Below are 27,640 nucleotides of genomic sequence, written 5' to 3' on the forward strand. Positions count from 1 at the left end.
TTCCCCAATATCGCGCCACACCCCTACCCCTTAATTCCCTGGTTGAACTTGATGGACATATGTCTTTTTTCGACCGTACTAACTATGTAACTATGTAACATAACATGGGGGGGTCTCCTGGCTGTTCACACAGGTGTGTCATTGCTGTACATTGACCATGCATTGCTTCTGTGGTATTGCAAAGGCAAAGACAAATGCTTCCAGCCATCCATTGCACTAATGGATTGGTCATCAGCTGGCTGTCTATGTCCCGCATCAATATAGACCAAAGTACAGAGGGTTAGGCTATGCTATAGTGCACCTACCTGATGCATCAGAAGGTGCGAGGCCCTTGCTAAATTCTGTGCACAGACTTTGAGATCTATGCTTTAGACTGTATCTAAACCTGCTCCAACATGGACTGACATTCTGGCCTACTTTCAGCCGATGCGACTTGTCTGTCGCTGAACAGTCGCTTTTTATGTATTCAGCACCTATGTATAATGTTGTAAAAATGCTCTAGAAGCTAAAGTCGCAGAAATGTCACACATATTTGGCCTGCAACTTTCTGTGCGACAAATTCAGACAGGAAAAATCAGTATAAATCCTTAGAAAATTATCCCCCAGTGTCTCCATCTGCTGGCGGTATTGAATAAGCATTGCTGCACTGATGGGGTATGCATTAGACGAAAAAAAAGAAGAAAAAGAAGAATAATACGCCCAGAAAAGAGGCGAAAAGGAGAAAAACGTAAAAAAACGTGAAAAAAAAGTAAGAGGAAGAGAAGGGAAAAAAAGGTGGAAATGGGTTTAAAAGTGATTTCGGCGGAGAAATATATATATATATATATATATATATATATATATATATACGCGCACACACACACATATATATAAACGTATTCTCCGTTGAGATATTGCAGCCGCTGCTGTGTCCAGGCCCAGGAGCCTTAGCACTGTGCTGTGATGTCACTCAATACCACTGACATCACTAGGTGTAAACAACATCTCTCCTTTGCTGTGTATGTGACTATGGAGCTGTTTGGTGATGTCGTCTATTATGGCCTTCATAGAAGCAACAAGAGATTGTTGCATCCATCTAGAACCCTCAGAACTACAGTGCTATGATGTCACTCACTTCCACAGGCCTTGCAGAGTGTAAACAACAACAACCCAGCTTTGTTGTGTATGTAACCATAGGGATTGTGATGTCACCTAGAACCTTCACAGCAGCGACAGCTTTATGAGGAGCATCAGCACTGCTCTGCCTGAGCAGAACCATCACCGCCATAGGTTGTCAAATAACCCGGATTTAACCCACACAGGTAAGTCCAATGGGGTGCAGGCATGTCCTCTATGCTTACAGCTTCCCGTGGGTGTTGGTTTGATACCGTTTGGGGACAGCCAAGGAGGCATCTGCAGGCAACAAAGGTAGGTGTGTGCTTGTGTGTGTGTTTCCTATGCAGATCCTAAGCCCAGTGTCACATGCAAGTAGGAGGAGTAAGAAGGGTTCCTGGCAAATCCGGGTTATGGATTGCATTTAAAAAGGCCCCGTGGGAGTGCAATGGGCCCCTGTCTTGCTGCTTAGCAATAATGGTATGGGTTTAGGTTCTGCTGTGTGTACTGGTGGTTGACTGCCCCCCCAGCCCAGAGTGTGCATGGAGAATTGTCTGGCAGCCTCCCTGACAGCAAGCAGTGATAGTGCCCATGAAGGGGACCTTGTTGGGCCCGCCCCTTTCACGGTTATCGCTTCTCGGCCTTTTGGCTAAGATCAAGTGTAGTATCTGTTCTTATCAGTTTAATATCTGATACGTCCCCTATCTGGGGACCATATATTAAATGGATTTTTGAGAACGGGGGCCGATTTCGAAGCTTGCTTCCGTCGCCCTATGCATTGACCCGATATGGCAGTATCTTCGGGTACAGTGCACCACCCCCTTACAGGGTTAAAAAGAAAGATTCCTACTTTCATTGCTACCTGCTTGCTGGCTAGCCAGCTAGCCAGCCCTGTGGGCCTTGCTGCTGCTGCTGCTGCTGCAGCCAAAAAACAAAAGGTGGTGCTGCTGCTGCTTCTGCTGCTTCTGCTTGTGTCTGGCCGCTGTTGGAGCGTCCAGGCACAGGACTTCTGCTGCTGCTGACTAAATGGCCTCCTTAATTGGATCATTTGAGTAGCCAGCACACCTGTGCAGGTAGGGCATGACATGATAGGCAGCTGCCTTGATAGCGGGTGGGTGCTGAATGTTCCTAATTGACAAAATAAGATTAATGCTTATGAAGAAATATAAAATCTCATCCCTTCCCCAATATCGCGCCACACCCCTACCCCTTAATTCCCTGGTTGAACTTGATGGACATATGTCTTTTTTCGACCGTACTAACTATGTAACTATGTAACATAACATGGGGGGGTCTCCTGGCTGTTCACACAGGTGTGTCATTGCTGTACATTGACCATGCATTGCTTCTGTGGTATTGCAAAGGCAAAGACAAATGCTTCCAGCCATCCATTGCACTAATGGATTGGTCATCAGCTGGCTGTCTATGTCCCGCATCAATATAGACCAAAGTACAGAGGGTTAGGCTATGCTATAGTGCACCTACCTGATGCATCAGAAGGTGCGAGGCCCTTGCTAAATTCTGTGCACAGACTTTGAGATCTATGCTTTAGACTGTATCTAAACCTGCTCCAACATGGACTGACATTCTGGCCTACTTTCAGCCGATGCGACTTGTCTGTCGCTGAACAGTCGCTTTTTATGTATTCAGCACCTATGTATAATGTTGTAAAAATGCTCTAGAAGCTAAAGTCGCAGAAATGTCACACATATTTGGCCTGCAACTTTCTGTGCGACAAATTCAGACAGGAAAAATCAGTATAAATCCTTAGAAAATTATCCCCCAGTGTCTCCATCTGCTGGCGGTATTGAATAAGCATTGCTGCACTGATGGGGTATGCATTAGACGAAAAAAAAGAAGAAAAAGAAGAATAATACGCCCAGAAAAGAGGCGAAAAGGAGAAAAACGTAAAAAAACGTGAAAAAAAAGTAAGAGGAAGAGAAGGGAAAAAAAGGTGGAAATGGGTTTAAAAGTGATTTCGGCGGAGAAATATATATATATATATATATATATATATATATATATATATATATATATGCGCACACACACACATATATATAAACGTATTCTCCGTTGAGATATTGCAGCCGCTGCTGTGTCCAGGCCCAGGAGCCTTAGCACTGTGCTGTGATGTCACTCAATACCACTGACATCACTAGGTGTAAACAACATCTCTCCTTTGCTGTGTATGTGACTATGGAGCTGTTTGGTGATGTCGTCTATTATGGCCTTCATAGAAGCAACAGGAGATTGTTGCATCCATCTAGAACCCTCAGAACTACAGTGCTATGATGTCACTCACTTCCACAGGCCTTGCAGAGTGTAAACAACAACAACCCAGCTTTGTTGTGTATGTAACCATAGGGATTGTGATGTCACCTAGAACCTTCACAGCAGCGACAGCTTTATGAGGAGCATCAGCACTGCTCTGCCTGAGCAGAACCATCACCGCCATAGGTTGTCAAATAACCCGGATTTAACCCACACAGGTAAGTCCAATGGGGTGCAGGCATGTCCTCTATGCTTACAGCTTCCCGTGGGTGTTGGTTTGATACCGTTTGGGGACAGCCAAGGAGGCATCTGCAGGCAACAAAGGTAGGTGTGTGCTTGTGTGTGTGTTTCCTATGCAGATCCTAAGCCCAGTGTCACATGCAAGTAGGAGGAGTAAGAAGGGTTCCTGGCAAATCCGGGTTATGGATTGCATTTAAAAAGGCCCCGTGGGAGTGCAATGGGCCCCTGTCTTGCTGCTTAGCAATAATGGTATGGGTTTAGGTTCTGCTGTGTGTACTGGTGGTTGACTGCCCCCCAGCCCAGAGTGTGCATGGAAAATTGTCTGGCAGCCTCCCTGACAGCAAGCAGTGATAGTGCCCATGAAGGGGACCTTGTTGGGCCCGCCCCTTTCACGGTTATCGCTTCTCGGCCTTTTGGCTAAGATCAAGTGTAGTATCTGTTCTTATCAGTTTAATATCTGATACGTCCCCTATCTGGGGACCATATATTAAATGGATTTTTGAGAACGGGGGCCGATTTCGAAGCTTGCTTCCGTCGCCCTATGCATTGACCCGATATGGCAGTATCTTCGGGTACAGTGCACCACCCCCTTACAGGGTTAAAAAGAAAGATTCCTACTTTCATTGCTACCTGCTTGCTGGCTAGCCAGCTAGCCAGCCCTGTGGGCCTTGCTGCTGCTGCTGCAGCCAAAAAACAAAAGGTGGTGCTGCTGCTGCTTCTGCTGCTTCTGCTTGTGTCTGGCCGCTGTTGGAGCGTCCAGGCACAGGACTTCTGCTGCTGCTGACTAAATGGCCTCCTTAATTGGATCATTTGAGTAGCCAGCACACCTGTGCAGGTAGGGCATGACATGATAGGCAGCTGCCTTGATAGCGGGTGGGTGCTGAATGTTCCTAATTGACAAAATAAGATTAATGCTTATGAAGAAATATAAAATCTCATCCCTTCCCCAATATCGCGCCACACCCCTACCCCTTAATTCCCTGGTTGAACTTGATGGACATATGTCTTTTTTCGACCGTACTAACTATGTAACTATGTAACATAACATGGGGGGGTCTCCTGGCTGTTCACACAGGTGTGTCATTGCTGTACATTGACCATGCATTGCTTCTGTGGTATTGCAAAGGCAAAGACAAATGCTTCCAGCCATCCATTGCACTAATGGATTGGTCATCAGCTGGCTGTCTATGTCCCGCATCAATATAGACCAAAGTACAGAGGGTTAGGCTATGCTATAGTGCACCTACCTGATGCATCAGAAGGTGCGAGGCCCTTGCTAAATTCTGTGCACAGACTTTGAGATCTATGCTTTAGACTGTATCTAAACCTGCTCCAACATGGACTGACATTCTGGCCTACTTTCAGCCGATGCGACTTGTCTGTCGCTGAACAGTCGCTTTTTATGTATTCAGCACCTATGTATAATGTTGTAAAAATGCTCTAGAAGCTAAAGTCGCAGAAATGTCACACATATTTGGCCTGCAACTTTCTGTGCGACAAATTCAGACAGGAAAAATCAGTATAAATCCTTAGAAAATTATCCCCCAGTGTCTCCATCTGCTGGCGGTATTGAATAAGCATTGCTGCACTGATGGGGTATGCATTAGACGAAAAAAAAGAAGAAAAAGAAGAATAATACGCCCAGAAAAGAGGCGAAAAGGAGAAAAACGTAAAAAAACGTGAAAAAAAAGTAAGAGGAAGAGAAGGGAAAAAAAGGTGGAAATGGGTTTAAAAGTGATTTCGGCGGAGAAATATATATATATATATATATATATATATATATATATATATATATACGCGCACACACACACATATATATAAACGTATTCTCCGTTGAGATATTGCAGCCGCTGCTGTGTCCAGGCCCAGGAGCCTTAGCACTGTGCTGTGATGTCACTCAATACCACTGACATCACTAGGTGTAAACAACATCTCTCCTTTGCTGTGTATGTGACTATGGAGCTGTTTGGTGATGTCGTCTATTATGGCCTTCATAGAAGCAACAGGAGATTGTTGCATCCATCTAGAACCCTCAGAACTACAGTGCTATGATGTCACTCACTTCCACAGGCCTTGCAGAGTGTAAACAACAACAACCCAGCTTTGTTGTGTATGTAACCATAGGGATTGTGATGTCACCTAGAACCTTCACAGCAGCGACAGCTTTATGAGGAGCATCAGCACTGCTCTGCCTGAGCAGAACCATCACCGCCATAGGTTGTCAAATAACCCGGATTTAACCCACACAGGTAAGTCCAATGGGGTGCAGGCATGTCCTCTATGCTTACAGCTTCCCGTGGGTGTTGGTTTGATACCGTTTGGGGACAGCCAAGGAGGCATCTGCAGGCAACAAAGGTAGGTGTGTGCTTGTGTGTGTGTTTCCTATGCAGATCCTAAGCCCAGTGTCACATGCAAGTAGGAGGAGTAAGAAGGGTTCCTGGCAAATCCGGGTTATGGATTGCATTTAAAAAGGCCCCGTGGGAGTGCAATGGGCCCCTGTCTTGCTGCTTAGCAATAATGGTATGGGTTTAGGTTCTGCTGTGTGTACTGGTGGTTGACTGCCCCCCAGCCCAGAGTGTGCATGGAAAATTGTCTGGCAGCCTCCCTGACAGCAAGCAGTGATAGTGCCCATGAAGGGGACCTTGTTGGGCCCGCCCCTTTCACGGTTATCGCTTCTCGGCCTTTTGGCTAAGATCAAGTGTAGTATCTGTTCTTATCAGTTTAATATCTGATACGTCCCCTATCTGGGGACCATATATTAAATGGATTTTTGAGAACGGGGGCCGATTTCGAAGCTTGCTTCCGTCGCCCTATGCATTGACCCGATATGGCAGTATCTTCGGGTACAGTGCACCACCCCCTTACAGGGTTAAAAAGAAAGATTCCTACTTTCATTGCTACCTGCTTGCTGGCTAGCCAGCTAGCCAGCCCTGTGGGCTTTGCTGCTGCTGCTGCTGCTGCTGCTGCAGCCAAAAAACAAAAGGTGGTGCTGCTGCTGCTTCTGCTGCTTCTGCTTGTGTCTGGCCGCTGTTGGAGCGTCCAGGCACAGGACTTCTGCTGCTGCTGACTAAATGGCCTCCTTAATTGGATCATTTGAGTAGCCAGCACACCTGTGCAGGTAGGGCATGACATGATAGGCAGCTGCCTTGATAGCGGGTGGGTGCTGAATGTTCCTAATTGACAAAATAAGATTAATGCTTATGAAGAAATATAAAATCTCATCCCTTCCCCAATATCGCGCCACACCCCTACCCCTTAATTCCCTGGTTGAACTTGATGGACATATGTCTTTTTTCGACCGTACTAACTATGTAACTATGTAACATAACATGGGGGGGTCTCCTGGCTGTTCACACAGGTGTGTCATTGCTGTACATTGACCATGCATTGCTTCTGTGGTATTGCAAAGGCAAAGACAAATGCTTCCACAAATCCATTGCACTAATGGATTGGTCATCAGCTGGCTGTCTATGTCCCGCATCAATATAGACCAAAGTACAGAGGGTTAGGCTATGCTATAGTGCACCTACCTGATGCATCAGAAGGTGCGAGGCCCTTGCTAAATTCTGTGCACAGACTTTGAGATCTATGCTTTAGACTGTATCTAAACCTGCTCCAACATGGACTGACATTCTGGCCTACTTTCAGCCGATGCGACTTGTCTGTCGCTGAACAGTCGCTTTTTATGTATTCAGCACCTATGTATAATGTTGTAAAAATGCTCTAGAAGCTAAAGTCGCAGAAATGTCACACATATTTGGCCTGCAACTTTCTGTGCGACAAATTCAGACAGGAAAAATCAGTATAAATCCTTAGAAAATTATCCCCCAGTGTCTCCATCTGCTGGCGGTATTGAATAAGCATTGCTGCACTGATGGGGTATGCATTAGACGAAAAAAAAGAAGAAAAAGAAGAATAATACGCCCAGAAAAGAGGCGAAAAGGAGAAAAACGTAAAAAAACGTGAAAAAAAAGTAAGAGGAAGAGAAGGGAAAAAAAGGTGGAAATGGGTTTAAAAGTGATTTCGGCGGAGAAATATATATATATATATATATATATATATATATATATATATATATATATACGCGCACACACACACATATATATAAACGTATTCTCCGTTGAGATATTGCAGCCGCTGCTGTGTCCAGGCCCAGGAGCCTTAGCACTGTGCTGTGATGTCACTCAATACCACTGACATCACTAGGTGTAAACAACATCTCTCCTTTGCTGTGTATGTGACTATGGAGCTGTTTGGTGATGTCGTCTATTATGGCCTTCATAGAAGCAACAGGAGATTGTTGCATCCATCTAGAACCCTCAGAACTACAGTGCTATGATGTCACTCACTTCCACAGGCCTTGCAGAGTGTAAACAACAACAACCCAGCTTTGTTGTGTATGTAACCATAGGGATTGTGATGTCACCTAGAACCTTCACAGCAGCGACAGCTTTATGAGGAGCATCAGCACTGCTCTGCCTGAGCAGAACCATCACCGCCATAGGTTGTCAAATAACCCGGATTTAACCCACACAGGTAAGTCCAATGGGGTGCAGGCATGTCCTCTATGCTTACAGCTTCCCGTGGGTGTTGGTTTGATACCGTTTGGGGACAGCCAAGGAGGCATCTGCAGGCAACAAAGGTAGGTGTGTGCTTGTGTGTGTGTTTCCTATGCAGATCCTAAGCCCAGTGTCACATGCAAGTAGGAGGAGTAAGAAGGGTTCCTGGCAAATCCGGGTTATGGATTGCATTTAAAAAGGCCCCGTGGGAGTGCAATGGGCCCCTGTCTTGCTGCTTAGCAATAATGGTATGGGTTTAGGTTCTGCTGTGTGTACTGGTGGTTGACTGCCCCCCAGCCCAGAGTGTGCATGGAAAATTGTCTGGCAGCCTCCCTGACAGCAAGCAGTGATAGTGCCCATGAAGGGGACCTTGTTGGGCCCGCCCCTTTCACGGTTATCGCTTCTCGGCCTTTTGGCTAAGATCGGGGTTTATTGCCTCGGTCGGCGCTGAGGGTGCGAGTGAACTGCGCCGCGACTAGCTGCGTAGGTGATCAAGACTGTGGTACTCGTTACCGACAGATTTGGAAAGATGGCTGGATCCAACATGTCTGCAGTGGAGAAGACCGTACGCATCAAGGTGCTAACCACGGATCGTCTAAGAAACAGCATTGAATACATCGGCCATACCATTGTGGAGCGACTGGCAGGATTTTCCTTGAGCGACCTCTTTTGTGTCCAGGAGAACAAGCGCCAAGGTATTTATGACGTGTCCTTCTTATATGATGCTGACTGCCAGAACTTTTATGAGTGCTTAAAACGGAACAGTGGAAGTGAGGTTTTGCGGGATGTGTCCTTTTATCCCCTTTTTGAAATGGGGACAAAGACTTTGTTTATCCACATGTACAATCCGTTTGTTGATGTCTCTATGATTAAGAACTTCTTGAGCATCTATTGTGAGTCTATTGCTGGTGGTACTAAGCAGACAAGCAGCATTGGTGTATTTAATGGCACGTATAAGTTCTTTGTGAAGTTGCGGCTTGATGGAGATTGCATTGGAGGCGTTAAGCACCCTCCGGCGAACTTTACCATTGCTGGTTTCAGAGGTTATCTCTATTACTACGGACAGCCATCTTTCTGTAGAAATTGTCTATTGTTTGGACATGTGAAGGAGGCCTGCCCTGGCAGTAAGAAATGCAGGAACTGTAAGCAACCGGGGCATGAGGCGGGTGCATGTCCACACCCGAGGACCTGTGACCTATGTGGGGAAGCTGGCCATGTGTACAAGAACTGTCCAGTGTTGAAGAGGAGGGAGGAGGAGAGGAGAATGGAAGAGGAAATGGTGGAGAGGAGGAGGGCAGCTGCAGCTGCGGCTGCAGTGGTTCCTGCAAGAGAGAGCGTTATTATTGGAGAGGTACAGAGTCCTGTGGTGGTAGAGGAGCAAGTGAAGGTGGTGGAGGAGCAAGTGGTGGTGGAGGAGGAGCAAATGGCGGTGCAAGTGGAAGAAGGGGAGATTGAGGATGCTCCCAGTCCCCCGGCTGAGGAGTCGCCGCAAATTGAAGAGTGGTCTTCTTCTGAGGGTGAAGACCGTGAGGAGAGACATAGAGAGAGAGAGGATGACTTTGATCTTTTTCGTCCCCCCAAGAAGACGGCCAGGAAGCTTTCTGGTGGACAGATGGAGTCGACGCTGGTGGCTACGGACAATCGGTATCAACCGCTATCTGAGAGCGACATGGATGCGTGCTCTGCGGGAGAAGCTTCTCCCACACCGCTGAGGAAAGCTACCTAAATAACTTTCTTCTTTTCTGTCAAATTCTTCCTTAGGGTTGTTAAGATGGTGGTATGTCTTTTTTAGTCGGTTCTATAAACGTTAGAGTCTTTAGAAGTAAAGTCAGAAGGACAGTAATTTTGGAGGACTTGGCAGGGAAAAAAGCGGACATTATTTGTTTGCAGGAATGTGGGCTAAATGATATTCCGGGGAAGGGAGAATGGGCTTATGGTCCTGCTGTTTGGTCGGTGTCTGGGCATAATAGGAATGATGGGGTAGGGGTGCTTTTTAAGAGCTTTAAGTTTGAAGTTTGTAGTTATGTGGTAATAGAGGAGGGGAGGTGTATCATGGTGGAGGTTAAGGTGCAGGGGGTTAAATTTAGGTTGATAAATGTGTATGCGCCGGTAAGGAGGGAGGAGCGGGTGGGGTTGTTGGAGGTAATTAAGAGGTTTCTGCCGGGTAAAATACCTTTGGTGTGGGTGGGGGATTTCAATTGTGAAATTGAGGGGAATGTGGATGTATCTGGGAATATTCTTAAAAGTATGGTGTGTGACTTTAAGTTAAAGGATGTGGCTGAAGCGTGTGGAGTGTGTCCTTTGTTAGATACATATTATTCTGATAGTGGAAGTCATAGTTCCAGACTTGATATGTGTTTTGTGTCTAAGGGTGTGTTATGTAAGAATTATATGCAAAAAAAAGTAGGATATTCAGATCATGAGTATGTGTGTTGTGAGTTAGTATTGGATGCAGATTGTGTGAGTGGGAGGGGTGTATGGAAATTAAATGTTAAATTGTTGGAAGTGGAAGGAGTGTATGATAGATATGTTAATAAGTATAGGGGTTGGTGTAAGAAAAAGAATGATTTTCCTGATATATTGTGTTGGTGGGAATGGGTTAAGGGTCAAACAAAAGTTTTCTTTAAAAGAGAGGGATATAAGCGGAATGCTGGGAGGAAGAAGAAGTATGAATGGTTGAATAAAAGATTGGTGTTTCTCAATAAGTTAAAGAAGTATGGCTGGAGTGTGGGTGAGCAGATTGAGGTTGTGAAGAGTGATCGAAAAAATTGGTTGAATGAGAAAGGTAAAGAGTTGATGTATCAAGCAAAACTTGATAAGTTAGAGAAAGATGAAAAATGTTCGAGATATTTCTTTAAAAAAGTTATTGGGAAGAGAGAGGATATGGTAAGAGTGTATGATGATGATGGCTGTCTGGTTAAAGGTAAAGCTGTGTTGGGAGTGGTTAAAATTTTTTATGAAGAGTTGTATGCGGTAAAAGATTGTGAAGAGGACTTGCAGGATGAAGTGTTGAGAGTGCTTGATAAGAGAGTGGATGGTAGTGAATATGGGACTCTGATGAGAGAGATTGGAGAGGAGGAAGTGAAGAGGACTGTGGATAGTATGTCAAGAAATAAAACGCCTGGAGAGGATGGGTTGCCTGTTGAATTTTATGCTTGGATTTGGGATGTTGTGAAGGATGATTTGGTGGAAGTGTATAGGTATATGTGGAGGAAGGAGAGAATGGTGGAAAGTATGAAGAGTGGAGTGGTTGTGTTGATTTATAAGAAAGGTGATGTGAATGATGTGAGGAATTGGAGGCCGATAACTTTGTTGAATGTAGATTATAAGGTGTTTGCTAAAATAATTACAAATAGGATGAGAGATGTGGTTGAGCAGGTGATTGGAGAAGAACAAGTGTGTGGAGTGCCTGGGAGAAGAATAAATGAAAATTTGTGTTTGTTGAGAGATTTGTTATGGGATAGTATGAGTAGGAAACAGGAGGTTAGAGTGATGTCGATAGATTTTGAAAAGGCGTTTGATCGTCTGTCACATAGGTTTTTGTTTAGAGTATTAGTGAGAATGGGATTCCCGGGGGATTTTGTAAATGTTGTAAGGATGCTGTATGATGGAGTATATAGTAAGGTTTTGATAAATGGTTGGATGTCTGAGAAGGTGAAAGTATGTTCTGGTGTAAGGCAGGGTTGTCCGTTGTCCCCTATGGCTTTTATATGTGCTATGGAGCCATTATTAGAGATGTTGCGGCGGGATAAGTGTGTTAGAGGGTTAAAAATTCCAGGGAGTGGTGGGAGAGAAGTCAAAGTTTTGGCCTACATGGATGATGTGTGTATTTTGGGAGAGTCTGTGGCTGTTATGAGAAGGGCAAAGTTACTAGTTGGATTGTTTTGTGGAGCATCTGGGTTTAAGGTGAATTGGGACAAAAGTGAGTATAAATGTTTTGGTAGTATGCAAGGAAGTGAGGATGTGGGTATGAAGAATATTGAAGGTGGTATTCAGGTTTTAGGTGTTAAAATGGATGAAAGATTGGATGGGAGAGAAAGTTGGGATGATGTAGAGAAGAGAGTGTCCAAAAAATTGAGTCTTTGGAGGTTGAGAGATTTGTCTATGGTTGGGAAAGTGCTGGTTGTGAAAAGTGTAATATTGCCTATTTTATTGTATGTGGCAATAGTGTTTCCGCCAAGTTACATGGTTTTAAGGAAGTTAAAAAGAATTTTGTTTGTGTTTTTTTGGGGTACAAAAGTGGAAAGAGTGAGGAGAGAAGTTGTGATGAAGGATGGTAGTAAGGGTGGAATGGGATTTCCAAATCTAGATGTGTATTTGGGGGTGAATGTGGTGTTTGCGGTTAGAAGGATGATGAGAGGAGAAAAGAATTTTGCATGTATGTTGAGATATTTAGGTGGGCGTGTGTTATGCAAATTAGGTTGGCTGGAGAGAGATTTGAGAGTGCCTTATGCGTTTGTGTGCCCGAGTTGGTATTTGTATGTGGAAAAGTTTTTGGAGAGTTATAGGTTGATTGGTGTGAGAAAGGAGTTGTTTGAAAGTAAGAAGAATGTGTTTGGGTATGTCGCCGCAAGTGAGGTGGAGTGTCCGATTAATATGGTAAGAGGCCAGGATGTGTCTAAGGTGTGGAAGAGTTTAATGACAGATGGAATATCAAATAGACAGAGAGAGATAGGATGGCAGTGTTTGCATGGAGCGTTACCAGTAAGAGAGTTCCAAAGGAATAGAGGAATTGGAAGGAGTGAAATATGTCCGAGGGAAGATTGTAGTGGGGTTGAAAGTGTGATGCATGTGATTTGGAATTGTGACATGGCTCAGAATGTATGGAGAGGGATAGGTCCGTTGTGTAAGGAGTTGACTGGGATAAATAGGTTGTCATATGAGGTTGTGATGTTTGGTCTTAGTATGATTGGAAGAAAGAATGAAAGGGTGTTGTTTGTGTTGTTGGCGATTGTGAAGGAAGTCTTGTGGGATGTTAGAAATTTATATGTGTTTAAGAGAAAAGATGTGACTGTGGAAGGAAGTTTAAGAATGATTCTGGATAGGTTGTACACCGTTTATTTACGTGATAAAAAGAAATTAGGTGAAATAGATGCAGAGGGGATATGGAAATTTTTGAAGTGGAGACATGTTGTAAGGGTGTAATGGTGATGGTATTTGAATTTGTTTTGAATTTGCTTTGAACAAATAAAGAATGACCTAATGATGAGTTAGACTTTACCATGAGTCAAAAATGACGCGTTATCTAAGTGGTGTTTAGTCTAAACCTGAAGGTTTATAAAAAAAAAAAAAAAAATCTGTTCTTATCAGTTTAATATCTGATACGTCCCCTATCTGGGGACCATATATTAAATGGATTTTTGAGAACGGGGGCCGATTTCGAAGCTTGCTTCCGTCGCCCTATGCATTGACCCGATATGGCAGTATCTTCGGGTACAGTGCACCACCCCCTTACAGGGTTAAAAAGAAAGATTCCTACTTTCATTGCTACCTGCTTGCTGGCTAGCCAGCTAGCCAGCCCTGTGGGCCTTGCTGCTGCTGCTGCTGCTGCTGCAGCCAAAAAACAAAAGGTGGTGCTGCTGCTGCTTCTGCTGCTTCTGCTTGTGTCTGGCCGCTGTTGGAGCGTCCAGGCACAGGACTTCTGCTGCTGCTGACTAAATGGCCTCCTTAATTGGATCAATTGAGTAGCCAGCACACCTGTGCAGGTAGGGCATGACATGATAGGCAGCTGCCTTGATAGCGGGTGGGTGCTGAATGTTCCTAATTGACAAAATAAGATTAATGCTTATGAAGAAATATAAAATCTCATCCCTTCCCCAATATCGCGCCACACCCCTACCCCTTAATTCCCTGGTTGAACTTGATGGACATATGTCTTTTTTCGACCGTACTAACTATGTAACTATGTAACATAACATGGGGGGGTCTCCTGGCTGTTCACACAGGTGTGTCATTGCTGTACATTGACCATGCATTGCTTCTGTGGTATTGCAAAGGCAAAGACAAATGCTTCCACAAATCCATTGCACTAATGGATTGGTCATCAGCTGGCTGTCTATGTCCCGCATCAATATAGACCAAAGTACAGAGGGTTAGGCTATGCTATAGTGCACCTACCTGATGCATCAGAAGGTGCGAGGCCCTTGCTAAATTCTGTGCACAGACTTTGAGATCTATGCTTTAGACTGTATCTAAACCTGCTCCAACATGGACTGACATTCTGGCCTACTTTCAGCCGATGCGACTTGTCTGTCGCTGAACAGTCGCTTTTTATGTATTCAGCACCTATGTATAATGTTGTAAAAATGCTCTAGAAGCTAAAGTCGCAGAAATGTCACACATATTTGGCCTGCAACTTTCTGTGCGACAAATTCAGACAGGAAAAATCAGTATAAATCCTTAGAAAATTATCCCCCAGTGTCTCCATCTGCTGGCGGTATTGAATAAGCATTGCTGCACTGATGGGGTATGCATTAGACGAAAAAAAAGAAGAAAAAGAAGAATAATACGCCCAGAAAAGAGGCGAAAAGGAGAAAAACGTAAAAAAACGTGAAAAAAAAGTAAGAGGAAGAGAAGGGAAAAAAAGGTGGAAATGGGTTTAAAAGTGATTTCGGCGGAGAAATATATATATATATATATATATATATATATATATATACGCGCACACACACACATATATATAAACGTATTCTCCGTTGAGATATTGCAGCCGCTGCTGTGTCCAGGCCCAGGAGCCTTAGCACTGTGCTGTGATGTCACTCAATACCACTGACATCACTAGGTGTAAACAACATCTTTCCTTTGCTGTGTATGTGACTATGGAGCTGTTTGGTGATGTCGTCTATTATGGCCTTCATAGAAGCAACAGGAGATTGTTGCATCCATCTAGAACCCTCAGAACTACAGTGCTATGATGTCACTCACTTCCACAGGCCTTGCAGAGTGTAAACAACAACAACCCAGCTTTGTTGTGTATGTAACCAAAGGGATTTGTGATGTCACCTAGAACCTTCACAGCAGCGACAGCTTTATGAGGAGCATCAGCACTGCTCTGCCTGAGCAGAACCATCACCGCCATAGGTTGTCAAATAACCTGGATTTAACCCACACAGGTAAGTCCAATGGGGTGCAGGCATGTCCTCTATGCTTACAGCTTCCCGTGGGTGTTGGTTTGATACCGTTTGGGGACAGCCAAGGAGGCATCTGCAGGCAACAAAGGTAGGTGTGTGCTTGTGTGTGTGTTTCCTATGCAGATCCTAAGCCCAGTGTCACATGCAAGTAGGAGGAGTAAGAAGGGTTCCTGGCAAATCCGGGTTATGGATTGCATTTAAAAAGGCCCCGTGGGAGTGCAATGGGCCCCTGTCTTGCTGCTTAGCAATAATGGTATGGGTTTAGGTTCTGCTGTGTGTACTGGTGGTTGACTGCCCCCCAGCCCAGAGTGTGCATGGAAAATTGTCTGGCAGCCTCCCTGACAGCAAGCAGTGATAGTGCCCATGAAGGGGACCTTGTTGGGCCCGCCCCTTTCACGGTTATCGCTTCTCGGCCTTTTGGCTAAGATCAAGTGTAGTATCTGTTCTTATCAGTTTAATATCTGATACGTCCCCTATCTGGGGACCATATATTAAATGGATTTTTGAGAACGGGGGCCGATTTCGAAGCTTGCTTCCGTCGCCCTATGCATTGACCCGATATGGCAGTATCTTCGGGTACTGTGCACCACCCCCTTACAGGGTTAAAAAGAAAGATTCCTACTTTCATTGCTACCTGCTTGCTGGCTAGCCAGCTAGCCAGCCCTGTGGGCCTTGCTGCTGCTGCAGCCAAAAAACAAAAGGTGGTGCTGCTGCTGCTTCTGCTGCTTCTGCTTCTGCTTGTGTCTGGCCCCTGTTGGAGCGTCCAGGCACAGGACTTCTGCTGCTGCTGACTAAATGGCCTCCTTAATTGGATCATTTGAGTAGCCAGCACACCTGTGCAGGTAGGGCATGACATGATAGGCAGCTGCCTTGATAGCGGGTGGGTGCTGAATGTTCCTAATTGACAAAATAAGATTAATGCTTATGAAGAAATATAAAATCTCATCCCTTCCCCAATATCGCGCCACACCCCTACCCCTTAATTCCCTGGTTGAACGTGATGGACATATGTCTTTTTTCGACCGTACTAACTATGTAACTATGTAACATAACATGGGGGGGGGGGGGGGGTCTCCTGGCTGTTCACACAGGTGTGTCATTGCTGTACATTGACCATGCATTGCTTCTGTGGTATTGCAAAGGCAAAGACAAATGCTTCCAGCCATCCATTGCACTAATGGATTGGTCATCAGCTGGCTGTCTATGTCCCGCATCAATATAGACCAAAGTACAGAGGGTTAGGCTATGCTATTGTGCACCTACCTGATGCATCAGAAGGTGCGAGGCCCTTGCTAAATTCTGTGCACAGACTTTGAGATCTATGCTTTAGACTGTATCTAAACCTGCTCCAACATGGACTGACATTCTGGCCTACTTTCAGCCGATGCGACTTGTCTGTCGCTGAACAGTCGCTTTTTATGTATTCAGCACCTATGTATAATGTTGTAAAAATGCTCTAGAAGCTAAAGTCGCAGAAATGTCACACATATTTGGCCTGCAACTTTCTGTGCGACAAATTCAGACAGGAAAAATCAGTATAAATCCTTAGAAAATTATCCCCCAGTGTCTCCATCTGCTGGCGGTATTGAATAAGCATTGCTGCACTGATGGGGTATGCATTAGACGAAAAAAAAGAAGAAAAAGAAGAATAATACGCCCAGAAAAGAGGCGAAAAGGAGAAAAACGTAAAAAAACGTGAAAAAAAAGTAAGAGGAAGAGAAGGGAAAAAAAGGTGGAAATGGGTTTAAAAGTGATTTCGGCGGAGAAATATATATATATATATATATATATATATATATATATATATATATATATATATGCGCACACACACACATAGATATAAACGTATTCTCCGTTGAGATATTGCAGCCGCTGCTGTGTCCAGGCCCAGGAGCCTTAGCACTGTGCTGTGATGTCACTCAATACCACTGACATCACTAGGTGTAAACAACATCTCTCCTTTGCTGTGTATGTGACTATGGAGCTGTTTGGTGATGTCGTCTATTACGGCCTTCATAGAAGCAACAGGAGATTGTTGCATCCATCTTGAACCCTCAGAACTACAGTGCTATGATGTCACTCACTTCCACAGGCCTTGCAGAGTGTAAACAACAACAACCCAGCTTTGTTGTGTATGTAACCAAAGGGATTTGTGATGTCACCTAGAACCTTCACAGCAGCGACAGCTTTATGAGGAGCATCAGCACTGCTCTGCCTGAGCAGAACCATCACCGCCATAGGTTGTCAAATAACCCGGATTTAACCCACACAGGTAAGTCCAATGGGGTGCAGGCATGTCCTCTATGCTTACAGCTTCCCGTGGGTGTTGGTTTGATACCGTTTGGGGACAGCCAAGGAGGCATCTGCAGGCAACAAAGGTAGGTGTGTGCTTGTGTGTGTGTTTCCTATGCAGATCCTAAGCCCAGTGTCACATGCAAGTAGGAGGAGTAAGAAGGGTTCCTGGCAAATCCGGGTTATGGATTGCATTTAAAAAGGCCCCGTGGGAGTGCAATGGGCCCCTGTCTTGCTGCTTAGCAATAATGGTATGGGTTTAGGTTCTGCTGTGTGTACTGGTGGTTGACTGCCCCCCAGCCCAGAGTGTGCATGGAAAATTGTCTGGCAGCCTCCCTGACAGCAAGCAGTGATAGTGCCCATGAAGGGGACCTTGTTGGGCCCGCCCCTTTCACGGTTATCGCTTCTCGGCCTTTTGGCTAAGATCAAGTGTAGTATCTGTTCTTATCAGTTTAATATCTGATACGTCCCCTATCTGGGGACCATATATTAAATGGATTTTTGAGAACGGGGGCCGATTTCGAAGCTTGCTTCCGTCGCCCTATGCATTGACCCGATATGGCAGTATCTTCGGGTACAGTGCACCACCCCCTTACAGGGTTAAAAAGAAAGATTCCTACTTTCATTGCTACCTGCTTGCTGGCTAGCCAGCTAGCCAGCCCTGTGGGCCTTGCTGCTGCTGCAGCCAAAAAACAAAAGGTGGTGCTGCTGCTGCTTCTGCTGCTTCTGCTTCTGCTTGTGTCTGGCCCCTGTTGGAGCGTCCAGGCACAGGACTTCTGCTGCTGCTGACTAAATGGCCTCCTTAATTGGATCATTTGAGTAGCCAGCACACCTGTGCAGGTAGGGCATGACATGATAGGCAGCTGCCTTGATAGCGGGTGGGTGCTGAATGTTCCTAATTGACAAAATAAGATTAATGCTTATGAAGAAATATAAAATCTCATCCCTTCCCCAATATCGCGCCACACCCCTACCCCTTAATTCCCTGGTTGAACGTGATGGACATATGTCTTTTTTCGACCGTACTAACTATGTAACTATGTAACATAACATGGGGGGGGGGGGGGGGGTCTCCTGGCTGTTCACACAGGTGTGTCATTGCTGTACATTGACCATGCATTGCTTCTGTGGTATTGCAAAGGCAAAGACAAATGCTTCCAGCCATCCATTGCACTAATGGATTGGTCATCAGCTGGCTGTCTATGTCCCGCATCAATATAGACCAAAGTACAGAGGGTTAGGCTATGCTATTGTGCACCTACCTGATGCATCAGAAGGTGCGAGGCCCTTGCTAAATTCTGTGCACAGACTTTGAGATCTATGCTTTAGACTGTATCTAAACCTGCTCCAACATGGACTGACATTCTGGCCTACTTTCAGCCGATGCGACTTGTCTGTCGCTGAACAGTCGCTTTTTATGTATTCAGCACCTATGTATAATGTTGTAAAAATGCTCTAGAAGCTAAAGTCGCAGAAATGTCACACATATTTGGCCTGCAACTTTCTGTGCGACAAATTCAGACAGGAAAAATCAGTATAAATCCTTAGAAAATTATCCCCCAGTGTCTCCATCTGCTGGCGGTATTGAATAAGCATTGCTGCACTGATGGGGTATGCATTAGACGAAAAAAAAGAAGAAAAAGAAGAATAATACGCCCAGAAAAGAGGCGAAAAGGAGAAAAACGTAAAAAAACGTGAAAAAAAAGTAAGAGGAAGAGAAGGGAAAAAAAGGTGGAAATGGGTTTAAAAGTGATTTCGGCGGAGAAATATATATATATATATATATATATATATATATATATATATATATGCGCACACACACACATAGATATAAACGTATTCTCCGTTGAGATATTGCAGCCGCTGCTGTGTCCAGGCCCAGGAGCCTTAGCACTGTGCTGTGATGTCACTCAATACCACTGACATCACTAGGTGTAAACAACATCTCTCCTTTGCTGTGTATGTGACTATGGAGCTGTTTGGTGATGTCGTCTATTACGGCCTTCATAGAAGCAACAGGAGATTGTTGCATCCATCTTGAACCCTCAGAACTACAGTGCTATGATGTCACTCACTTCCACAGGCCTTGCAGAGTGTAAACAACAACAACCCAGCTTTGTTGTGTATGTAACCAAAGGGATTTGTGATGTCACCTAGAACCTTCACAGCAGCGACAGCTTTATGAGGAGCATCAGCACTGCTCTGCCTGAGCAGAACCATCACCGCCATAGGTTGTCAAATAACCCGGATTTAACCCACACAGGTAAGTCCAATGGGGTGCAGGCATGTCCTCTATGCTTACAGCTTCCCGTGGGTGTTGGTTTGATACCGTTTGGGGACAGCCAAGGAGGCATCTGCAGGCAACAAAGGTAGGTGTGTGCTTGTGTGTGTGTTTCCTATGCAGATCCTAAGCCCAGTGTCACATGCAAGTAGGAGGAGTAAGAAGGGTTCCTGGCAAATCCGGGTTATGGATTGCATTTAAAAAGGCCCCGTGGGAGTGCAATGGGCCCCTGTCTTGCTGCTTAGCAATAATGGTATGGGTTTAGGTTCTGCTGTGTGTACTGGTGGTTGACTGCCCCCCAGCCCAGAGTGTGCATGGAAAATTGTCTGGCAGCCTCCCTGACAGCAAGCAGTGATAGTGCCCATGAAGGGGACCTTGTTGGGCCCGCCCCTTTCACGGTTATCGCTTCTCGGCCTTTTGGCTAAGATCAAGTGTAGTATCTGTTCTTATCAGTTTAATATCTGATACGTCCCCTATCTGGGGACCATATATTAAATGGATTTTTGAGAACGGGGGCCGATTTCGAAGCTTGCTTCCGTCGCCCTATGCATTGACCCGATATGGCAGTATCTTCGGGTACAGTGCACCACCCCCTTACAGGGTTAAAAAGAAAGATTCCTACTTTCATTGCTACCTGCTTGCTGGCTAGCCAGCTAGCCAGCCCTGTGGGCCTTGCTGCTGCTGCAGCCAAAAAACAAAAGGTGGTGCTGCTGCTGCTTCTGCTGCTTCTGCTTCTGCTTGTGTCTGGCCCCTGTTGGAGCGTCCAGGCACAGGACTTCTGCTGCTGCTGACTAAATGGCCTCCTTAATTGGATCATTTGAGTAGCCAGCACACCTGTGCAGGTAGGGCATGACATGATAGGCAGCTGCCTTGATAGCGGGTGGGTGCTGAATGTTCCTAATTGACAAAATAAGATTAATGCTTATGAAGAAATATAAAATCTCATCCCTTCCCCAATATCGCGCCACACCCCTACCCCTTAATTCCCTGGTTGAACGTGATGGACATATGTCTTTTTTCGACCGTACTAACTATGTAACTATGTAACATAACATGGGGGGGGGGGGGGGGGTCTCCTGGCTGTTCACACAGGTGTGTCATTGCTGTACATTGACCATGCATTGCTTCTGTGGTATTGCAAAGGCAAAGACAAATGCTTCCAGCCATCCATTGCACTAATGGATTGGTCATCAGCTGGCTGTCTATGTCCCGCATCAATATAGACCAAAGTACAGAGGGTTAGGCTATGCTATTGTGCACCTACCTGATGCATCAGAAGGTGCGAGGCCCTTGCTAAATTCTGTGCACAGACTTTGAGATCTATGCTTTAGACTGTATCTAAACCTGCTCCAACATGGACTGACATTCTGGCCTACTTTCAGCCGATGCGACTTGTCTGTCGCTGAACAGTCGCTTTTTATGTATTCAGCACCTATGTATAATGTTGTAAAAATGCTCTAGAAGCTAAAGTCGCAGAAATGTCACACATATTTGGCCTGCAACTTTCTGTGCGACAAATTCAGACAGGAAAAATCAGTATAAATCCTTAGAAAATTATCCCCCAGTGTCTCCATCTGCTGGCGGTATTGAATAAGCATTGCTGCACTGATGGGGTATGCATTAGACGAAAAAAAAGAAGAAAAAGAAGAATAATACGCCCAGAAAAGAGGCGAAAAGGAGAAAAACGTAAAAAAACGTGAAAAAAAAGTAAGAGGAAGAGAAGGGAAAAAAAGGTGGAAATGGGTTTAAAAGTGATTTCGGCGGAGAAATATATATATATATATATATATATATACTATATATATATATATATATGCGCACACACACACATAGATATAAACGTATTCTCCGTTGAGATATTGCAGCCGCTGCTGTGTCCAGGCCCAGGAGCCTTAGCACTGTGCTGTGATGTCACTCAATACCACTGACATCACTAGGTGTAAACAACATCTCTCCTTTGCTGTGTATGTGACTATGGAGCTGTTTGGTGATGTCGTCTATTACGGCCTTCATAGAAGCAACAGGAGATTGTTGCATCCATCTTGAACCCTCAGAACTACAGTGCTATGATGTCACTCACTTCCACAGGCCTTGCAGAGTGTAAACAACAACAACCCAGCTTTGTTGTGTATGTAACCAAAGGGATTTGTGATGTCACCTAGAACCTTCACAGCAGCGACAGCTTTATGAGGAGCATCAGCACTGCTCTGCCTGAGCAGAACCATCACCGCCATAGGTTGTCAAATAACCCGGATTTAACCCACACAGGTAAGTCCAATGGGGTGCAGGCATGTCCTCTATGCTTACAGCTTCCCGTGGGTGTTGGTTTGATACCGTTTGGGGACAGCCAAGGAGGCATCTGCAGGCAACAAAGGTAGGTGTGTGCTTGTGTGTGTGTTTCCTATGCAGATCCTAAGCCCAGTGTCACATGCAAGTAGGAGGAGTAAGAAGGGTTCCTGGCAAATCCGGGTTATGGATTGCATTTAAAAAGGCCCCGTGGGAGTGCAATGGGCCCCTGTCTTGCTGCTTAGCAATAATGGTATGGGTTTAGGTTCTGCTGTGTGTACTGGTGGTTGACTGCCCCCCAGCCCAGAGTGTGCATGGAAAATTGTCTGGCAGCCTCCCTGACAGCAAGCAGTGATAGTGCCCATGAAGGGGACCTTGTTGGGCCCGCCCCTTTCACGGTTATCGCTTCTCGGCCTTTTGGCTAAGATCAAGTGTAGTATCTGTTCTTATCAGTTTAATATCTGATACGTCCCCTATCTGGGGACCATATATTAAATGGATTTTTGAGAACGGGGGCCGATTTCGAAGCTTGCTTCCGTCGCCCTATGCATTGACCCGATATGGCAGTATCTTCGGGTACAGTGCACCACCCCCTTACAGGGTTAAAAAGAAAGATTCCTACTTTCATTGCTACCTGCTTGCTGGCTAGCCAGCTAGCCAGCCCTGTGGGCCTTGCTGCTGCTGCAGCCAAAAAACAAAAGGTGGTGCTGCTGCTGCTTCTGCTGCTTCTGCTTCTGCTTGTGTCTGGCCCCTGTTGGAGCGTCCAGGCACAGGACTTCTGCTGCTGCTGACTAAATGGCCTCCTTAATTGGATCATTTGAGTAGCCAGCACACCTGTGCAGGTAGGGCATGACATGATAGGCAGCTGCCTTGATAGCGGGTGGGTGCTGAATGTTCCTAATTGACAAAATAAGATTAATGCTTATGAAGAAATATAAAATCTCATCCCTTCCCCAATATCGCGCCACACCCCTACCCCTTAATTCCCTGGTTGAACGTGATGGACATATGTCTTTTTTCGACCGTACTAACTATGTAACTATGTAACATAACATGGGGGGGGGGGGGGGGGGGGTCTCCTGGCTGTTCACACAGGTGTGTCATTGCTGTACATTGACCATGCATTGCTTCTGTGGTATTGCAAAGGCAAAGACAAATGCTTCCAGCCATCCATTGCACTAATGGATTGGTCATCAGCTGGCTGTCTATGTCCCGCATCAATATAGACCAAAGTACAGAGGGTTAGGCTATGCTATTGTGCACCTACCTGATGCATCAGAAGGTGCGAGGCCCTTGCTAAATTCTGTGCACAGACTTTGAGATCTATGCTTTAGACTGTATCTAAACCTGCTCCAACATGGACTGACATTCTGGCCTACTTTCAGCCGATGCGACTTGTCTGTCGCTGAACAGTCGCTTTTTATGTATTCAGCACCTATGTATAATGTTGTAAAAATGCTCTAGAAGCTAAAGTCGCAGAAATGTCACACATATTTGGCCTGCAACTTTCTGTGCGACAAATTCAGACAGGAAAAATCAGTATAAATCCTTAGAAAATTATCCCCCAGTGTCTCCATCTGCTGGCGGTATTGAATAAGCATTGCTGCACTGATGGGGTATGCATTAGACGAAAAAAAAGAAGAAAAAGAAGAATAATACGCCCAGAAAAGAGGCGAAAAGGAGAAAAACGTAAAAAAACGTGAAAAAAAAGTAAGAGGAAGAGAAGGGAAAAAAAGGTGGAAATGGGTTTAAAAGTGATTTCGGCGGAGAAATATATATATATATATATATATATATATATATATATATATATATATATGCGCACACACACACATAGATATAAACGTATTCTCCGTTGAGATATTGCAGCCGCTGCTGTGTCCAGGCCCAGGAGCCTTAGCACTGTGCTGTGATGTCACTCAATACCACTGACATCACTAGGTGTAAACAACATCTCTCCTTTGCTGTGTATGTGACTATGGAGCTGTTTGGTGATGTCGTCTATCTATTACGGCCTTCATAGAAGCAACAGGAGATTGTTGCATCCATCTTGAACCCTCAGAACTACAGTGCTATGATGTCACTCACTTCCACAGGCCTTGCAGAGTGTAAACAACAACAACCCAGCTTTGTTGTGTATGTAACCAAAGGGATTTGTGATGTCACCTAGAACCTTCACAGCAGCGACAGGCTTTATGAGGAGCATCAGCACTGCTCTGCCTGAGCAGACCATCACCGCCATAGGTTGTCAAATAACCCCCACACAGGTAAGTCCAATGGGGTGCAGGCATGTCCTCTATGCTTACAGCTTCCCGTGGGTGTTGGTTTGATACCGTTTGGGGACAGCCAAGGAGGCATCTGCAGGCAACAAAGGTAGGTGTGTGCTTGTGTGTGTGTTTCCTATGCAGATCCTAAGCCCAGTGTCACATGCAAGTAGGAGGAGTAAGAAGGGTTCCTGGCAAATCCGGGTTATGGATTGCATTTAAAAAGGCCCCGTGGGAGTGCAATGGGCCCCTGTCTTGCTGCTTAGCAATAATGGTATGGGTTTAGGTTCTGCTGTGTGTACTGGTGGTTGACTGCCCCCCAGCCCAGAGTGTGCATGGAAAATTGTCTGGCAGCCTCCCTGACAGCAAGCAGTGATAGTGCCCATGAAGGGGACCTTGTTGGGCCCGCCCCTTTCACGGTTATCGCTTCTCGGCCTTTTGGCTAAGATCAAGTGTAGTATCTGTTCTTATCAGTTTAATATCTGATACGTCCCCTATCTGGGGACCATATATTAAATGGATTTTTGAGAACGGGGGCCGATTTCGAAGCTTGCTTCCGTCGCCCTATGCATTGACCCGATATGGCAGTATCTTCGGGTACAGTGCACCACCCCCTTACAGGGTTAAAAAGAAAGATTCCTACTTTCATTGCTACCTGCTTGCTGGCTAGCCAGCTAGCCAGCCCTGTGGGCCTTGCTGCTGCTGCAGCCAAAAAACAAAAGGTGGTGCTGCTGCTGCTTCTGCTGCTTCTGCTTCTGCTTGTGTCTGGCCCCTGTTGGAGCGTCCAGGCACAGGACTTCTGCTGCTGCTGACTAAATGGCCTCCTTAATTGGATCATTTGAGTAGCCAGCACACCTGTGCAGGTAGGGCATGACATGATAGGCAGCTGCCTTGATAGCGGGTGGGTGCTGAATGTTCCTAATTGACAAAATAAGATTAATGCTTATGAAGAAATATAAAATCTCATCCCTTCCCCAATATCGCGCCACACCCCTACCCCTTAATTCCCTGGTTGAACGTGATGGACATATGTCTTTTTTCGACCGTACTAACTATGTAACTATGTAACATAACATGGGGGGGGGGGGGGGTCTCCTGGCTGTTCACACAGGTGTGTCATTGCTGTACATTGACCATGCATTGCTTCTGTGGTATTGCAAAGGCAAAGACAAATGCTTCCAGCCATCCATTGCACTAATGGATTGGTCATCAGCTGGCTGTCTATGTCCCGCATCAATATAGACCAAAGTACAGAGGGTTAGGCTATGCTATTGTGCACCTACCTGATGCATCAGAAGGTGCGAGGCCCTTGCTAAATTCTGTGCACAGACTTTGAGATCTATGCTTTAGACTGTATCTAAACCTGCTCCAACATGGACTGACATTCTGGCCTACTTTCAGCCGATGCGACTTGTCTGTCGCTGAACAGTCGCTTTTTATGTATTCAGCACCTATGTATAATGTTGTAAAAATGCTCTAGAAGCTAAAGTCGCAGAAATGTCACACATATTTGGCCTGCAACTTTCTGTGCGACAAATTCAGACAGGAAAAATCAGTATAAATCCTTAGAAAATTATCCCCCAGTGTCTCCATCTGCTGGCGGTATTGAATAAGCATTGCTGCACTGATGGGGTATGCATTAGACGAAAAAAAAGAAGAAAAAGAAGAATAATACGCCCAGAAAAGAGGCGAAAAGGAGAAAAACGTAAAAAAACGTGAAAAAAAAGTAAGAGGAAGAGAAGGGAAAAAAAGGTGGAAATGGGTTTAAAAGTGATTTCGGCGGAGAAATATATATATATATATATATATATATATATATATATATATATATATGCGCACACACACACATAGATATAAACGTATTCTCCGTTGAGATATTGCAGCCGCTGCTGTGTCCAGGCCCAGGAGCCTTAGCACTGTGCTGTGATGTCACTCAATACCACTGACATCACTAGGTGTAAACAACATCTCTCCTTTGCTGTGTATGTGACTATGGAGCTGTTTGGTGATGTCGTCTATTACGGCCTTCATAGAAGCAACAGGAGATTGTTGCATCCATCTTGAACCCTCAGAACTACAGTGCTATGATGTCACTCACTTCCACAGGCCTTGCAGAGTGTAAACAACAACAACCCAGCTTTGTTGTGTATGTAACCAAAGGGATTTGTGATGTCACCTAGAACCTTCACAGCAGCGACAGCTTTATGAGGAGCATCAGCACTGCTCTGCCTGAGCAGAACCATCACCGCCATAGGTTGTCAAATAACCCGGATTTAACCCACACAGGTAAGTCCAATGGGGTGCAGGCATGTCCTCTATGCTTACAGCTTCCCGTGGGTGTTGGTTTGATACCGTTTGGGGACAGCCAAGGAGGCATCTGCAGGCAACAAAGGTAGGTGTGTGCTTGTGTGTGTGTTTCCTATGCAGATCCTAAGCCCAGTGTCACATGCAAGTAGGAGGAGTAAGAAGGGTTCCTGGCAAATCCGGGTTATGGATTGCATTTAAAAAGGCCCCGTGGGAGTGCAATGGGCCCCTGTCTTGCTGCTTAGCAATAATGGTATGGGTTTAGGTTCTGCTGTGTGTACTGGTGGTTGACTGCCCCCCAGCCCAGAGTGTGCATGGAAAATTGTCTGGCAGCCTCCCTGACAGCAAGCAGTGATAGTGCCCATGAAGGGGACCTTGTTGGGCCCGCCCCTTTCACGGTTATCGCTTCTCGGCCTTTTGGCTAAGATCAAGTGTAGTATCTGTTCTTATCAGTTTAATATCTGATACGTCCCCTATCTGGGGACCATATATTAAATGGATTTTTGAGAACGGGGGCCGATTTCGAAGCTTGCTTCCGTCGCCCTATGCATTGACCCGATATGGCAGTATCTTCGGGTACAGTGCACCACCCCCTTACAGGGTTAAAAAGAAAGATTCCTACTTTCATTGCTACCTGCTTGCTGGCTAGCCAGCTAGCCAGCCCTGTGGGCCTTGCTGCTGCTGCAGCCAAAAAACAAAAGGTGGTGCTGCTGCTGCTTCTGCTGCTTCTGCTTCTGCTTGTGTCTGGCCCCTGTTGGAGCGTCCAGGCACAGGACTTCTGCTGCTGCTGACTAAATGGCCTCCTTAATTGGATCATTTGAGTAGCCAGCACACCTGTGCAGGTAGGGCATGACATGATAGGCAGCTGCCTTGATAGCGGGTGGGTGCTGAATGTTCCTAATTGACAAAATAAGATTAATG

At 45.4% G+C, this 27,640-nt stretch overlaps 10 non-coding genes across 10 annotated transcripts; all 10 read left to right on the top strand.

Annotated features, from left to right (window-relative positions):
• The first annotated feature begins 1,721 nt into the window (after positions 1–1,721).
• On the top strand, positions 1,722–1,912 carry LOC130343056 (U2 spliceosomal RNA). Its single transcript, XR_008882485.1, has one exon. It is a non-coding gene; the product is annotated as a U2 spliceosomal RNA (small nuclear RNA).
• Positions 1,913–4,000: 2,088 nt separating this feature from the next.
• On the top strand, positions 4,001–4,191 carry LOC130343058 (U2 spliceosomal RNA). Its single transcript, XR_008882487.1, has one exon. It is a non-coding gene; the product is annotated as a U2 spliceosomal RNA (small nuclear RNA).
• Positions 4,192–6,271: 2,080 nt separating this feature from the next.
• On the top strand, positions 6,272–6,462 carry LOC130343059 (U2 spliceosomal RNA). Its single transcript, XR_008882488.1, has one exon. It is a non-coding gene; the product is annotated as a U2 spliceosomal RNA (small nuclear RNA).
• Positions 6,463–13,418: 6,956 nt separating this feature from the next.
• On the top strand, positions 13,419–13,611 carry LOC130343078 (U2 spliceosomal RNA). Its single transcript, XR_008882505.1, has one exon. It is a non-coding gene; the product is annotated as a U2 spliceosomal RNA (small nuclear RNA).
• A 2,082-nt stretch (positions 13,612–15,693) lies between these two features.
• LOC130343070 (U2 spliceosomal RNA) lies at positions 15,694–15,884 on the top strand. The gene has a single exon (XR_008882498.1). It is a non-coding gene; the product is annotated as a U2 spliceosomal RNA (small nuclear RNA).
• Positions 15,885–17,983: 2,099 nt separating this feature from the next.
• On the top strand, positions 17,984–18,174 carry LOC130343060 (U2 spliceosomal RNA). The gene has a single exon (XR_008882489.1). It is a non-coding gene; the product is annotated as a U2 spliceosomal RNA (small nuclear RNA).
• A 2,092-nt stretch (positions 18,175–20,266) lies between these two features.
• LOC130343061 (U2 spliceosomal RNA) lies at positions 20,267–20,457 on the top strand. Its single transcript, XR_008882490.1, has one exon. It is a non-coding gene; the product is annotated as a U2 spliceosomal RNA (small nuclear RNA).
• Positions 20,458–22,552: 2,095 nt separating this feature from the next.
• On the top strand, positions 22,553–22,743 carry LOC130343063 (U2 spliceosomal RNA). Its single transcript, XR_008882491.1, has one exon. It is a non-coding gene; the product is annotated as a U2 spliceosomal RNA (small nuclear RNA).
• Positions 22,744–24,837: 2,094 nt separating this feature from the next.
• LOC130343064 (U2 spliceosomal RNA) lies at positions 24,838–25,028 on the top strand. Its single transcript, XR_008882492.1, has one exon. It is a non-coding gene; the product is annotated as a U2 spliceosomal RNA (small nuclear RNA).
• A 2,092-nt stretch (positions 25,029–27,120) lies between these two features.
• On the top strand, positions 27,121–27,311 carry LOC130343065 (U2 spliceosomal RNA). The gene has a single exon (XR_008882493.1). It is a non-coding gene; the product is annotated as a U2 spliceosomal RNA (small nuclear RNA).
• Positions 27,312–27,640: the final 329 nt, after the last annotated feature.

The sequence above is a fragment of the Hyla sarda genome, unplaced genomic scaffold, assembly GCF_029499605.1.
Source record: "Hyla sarda isolate aHylSar1 unplaced genomic scaffold, aHylSar1.hap1 scaffold_666, whole genome shotgun sequence".
Lineage (NCBI taxonomy): Eukaryota > Metazoa > Chordata > Amphibia > Anura > Hylidae > Hyla > Hyla sarda.